The following is a 3,396-nucleotide window of genomic DNA, read 5'->3' on the forward strand; positions in this document are numbered from 1 at the left end:
GCTGCATCCAAGGTGGCTCGGCTAGGCACCTCTGTTTCCTTGACTCAGGAGGCTGGGAGTCCAGGCTCCACCGAGGCTCGGCTGGGAGGATCGGACTCTGAGTTTATGCCTGTGTTCCTGGTAGGATCCATGTTGGCTGAGCCTCAGTGTTTTTGTAATGAGAGGATGGGTGACCGTCATGTCTTTATCACAGGACACACTTGCTAAATGGATTTGTTTGCTCTGAGGAGGAAAGAGAGGGGGGGGAGTGGTGCTGGAGACAGGGATGCAGACAGGGGTCATGGACTTGGCATAACTCAGTCTTGGAGGTGATATCCCATCACCTGTACCCACTTCAATTCCCATGAATCCAGAGGCTGAGCCCCCTTGAGGTGAGGGGTGAACCGGTTCTGGGCAGCAGGATGCTGTGGTACCTCGGAGTCTCTGTGAGACCCCAACACTAGACACACTTGGCCCTTTTGAAATCTTAGGAGAAGCCTTGGGAAGTTGTATGGCAGAGGGGAGCAGCCTCTGCATCTCAGTCCCCTCCAACTTGCCATGGTGTAGAGAGGGAACTGCAGCCACGATGGGACGGACATTGGCCAGGTCCCTGTGTGGGACACAGGCCTGATTGAGTTAGGGTGCTTTCTTTGTCTCTCCCCTTCTTGTGATTGTCCCATCTGTACATTTGTGCTTTAGCCACCTGTGAGTCCCATCTCTGGTTTCAGAGAGAATAGAGGGTGTTAGGGGCCAATAGACACAATAAACCCTAGAGATTAGATGCTACCCGACTTTCCAGAAAAGACTGGGCACACCATGAGTTGCACAATGATGGGACCAGGGTCCAAAAGCTGCTGAGAGGGAAGGACTGGTTGTGAATGCATTTTTGAAGGCTCCAAGCTGGAACTCTAGTGGCACCAAGCAGGGCAGATGCTGGTGGGGATGTTTGGGTAGTTGTTGGTGAACACCTGCGCACCTGAGATGGGTAGGCATGGAGGAGAAATCGGCAGCCCATAGGGCTTTTCAAAGTGGTCTTATGTGAAAAGAGGCTCAGGTATGGGCACAGGAAATGACATCATTGCCTTGACAATGGATCCAACAGAACATGGATCCCTGGTATCCAGGCACCCACTTCACTGACCAAGCCATCCGAGCTCACTTGGTTGGAGCCACTGGAGGGAGAAGGATGTTCTCCTGTGGTTGCAGACAATGCCGAGCCTCAGGCTCCCAGGAATCTCAGGGGGGCCAACTAGCCCTTTTGTGGATACACTGGGTGAGGCTTCATCTTAGACGCCAGAGCCTCTGGCGATTGTCGCAGAGGAGCTCAAGAGTAACAGTGAGTAGCACAGGGCAGGTGAGCCCAGGAGGCCCTCTAGTCTGATCCCTGATGAATGGCCCAGGACTCCTATTCTGACTCTGTGTGTGTGTGTGTGTGTGTGTGTGTGTGTGTGTGTGTGTGTGTTTGTACTGATGGGAACTGTCCCATCGTGCTTTGACTCTAGTGTATTGGCACAAGTCATTTTTCTGTTTGTCACCATTTCCATTTTGAACCCACCATTCTTGGTCCCAACCCAGGGTGAAAATGATCAGAACACGGAGGAGCCCTTCAGGGTTCAGAGCGTTGAACCTTACAGGCAGGACCAGCTTAGGAATGAGCTCCTGCCTGTCATTTGTGGGAGGAACCTACATTTCAGCAGCAACATGGGGTTAATCTCCTGGGATTTCATCCCCACCCAGCAGGTGCTGGATCTCTTGTTCCCAAGGTAAGCACCAGACCACCAAGCCCAAGTGTGTAGCCCCCTCATGCCTCTGTCTTGGGGCTGCCATGTGCCTCTCAGGGACCCAAAGGTTTGTGATACCTAATGAGATAGAGGACCACACTCATAGTGGAATGTCAGCCCCGAATGGTACGAGTCCTGGAGGTGCCTGCCACAGCCTTGCAAGGGCAGTGAACTTCCCCTCTCAGGCAGAGAAACCATCCTGACTCCAGCTGATCCACAGAGGTCCATGGAGCAGTCCCCACACACTGGGCACCACAGCTCAATGGTGTGCACTGAGCTCATTCCCAGGTGGACTCAGTGAGGCCAGGTGGTCTTTCTGGTGTGATGTTGGCTTTGTGAAGAACGTAGATCTGTGCCAGAGGCGTCTCAAAACTCGGGCCTTGGGAAAAGCACTTTTGGGTTAATAAAGACATGTTAGTTTCCATAGTGGGACAGAGCGTCCTAGCTGGGACATAGCTGGACAGGGGCTTTGGACATGGCAGCTCCCACACCCAGAGATATGTGGGAATCAGCAGTTTGGGCTCATTCACTGGTGAACATGGAGAAAGCACCCACTGCGTGAAGACACGTTTCCAGTCACGTTTCATAATTCAGTGAAAAATGGGGTGCAAATGATTGCCATTGTGTCCCTTTTCATGGGGTCAGCCTAAACCGCAGGTGCCATGAGTACATATCCTCCATGTGACTGCATCCCTGACTCCATGAGGCATAACTGCACGTTGTCCTCTTCAGTGACTATGGTGGACCCTTGGACCAACTTCAACATGGAATGGGCTTGGGGTCAAGAGGGTGGGCTCCTGTTTCCAGAATAGGGACCTGCAAGGTGATTTGACTTGGGAAGGCTGAGGAAAGACTGCTCTCCCCAATTCAGTTTTCTGCCTGCAGTGTAAGGTGTGGGGCTTCAACAGTAGGAGGGGTAAGGCGGGGAGTTGTAGGTGGAGTCAGGGTCCTCTGGGGAAGGCCCTGGGATAATGGATCCCCCCACACCACACCTCCCTGTCCTCCCCCAGGGCCACAGAGATGTGGTCTGCACTCATGGGAGAAGAGAGGTCCACCGCTACTCAGGGGAACTCAGTGAGAGCTCACAGAGAATGAGGTAGCATTGCAGCCCACGCCAGGGGAGGAGGTGTCTCTTGAGCCCCGAGAAGAGTGGGCAGGAGGACAGACACTCCCAGAAGGTGCATTCCAGGTTGGAGAGCATGTAGCCAAGAGGAAGAAGAGTGTCAGGCCTGCCCAGAGGAGGGGAGAGCTGGTCAAACCATGGATCTAGCGCTCCTTCGTTGAAGGTTCTTTGCCTGTAGCGACCTGTCCTGACCCTGCCTGTACAGCCACTGTGTCTTGCCTGAGGTGGACTGGTGTGTTCAGAACCAGGGACGGTTCAGGAGGGTAGGGTCAGAGGTTTGCTCTGGAGGCCGTGGCGAAGGCAAGGCCAGGGTTTTGCTGACTCCACACCTGCCTCCCCACAGTGCCTCATCTTCCTTCCTGGGGACCTGGGTGAACTTCTACTCCGAGGCTTCCCATCAGCCTCCAGGCTCTCTGAGTCTGCAGCAGCTGCTGCCGTACATGTGGCTCCTCCTGAGTGGCTTTAACCTGGAGCACCAAGCACACCACCTGCTGGCCCAGGTTGAAGATGGCA

Source organism: Urocitellus parryii, chromosome 12, assembly GCF_045843805.1.
Source record: "Urocitellus parryii isolate mUroPar1 chromosome 12, mUroPar1.hap1, whole genome shotgun sequence".
Classification (NCBI taxonomy): Eukaryota; Metazoa; Chordata; class Mammalia; order Rodentia; family Sciuridae; genus Urocitellus; species Urocitellus parryii.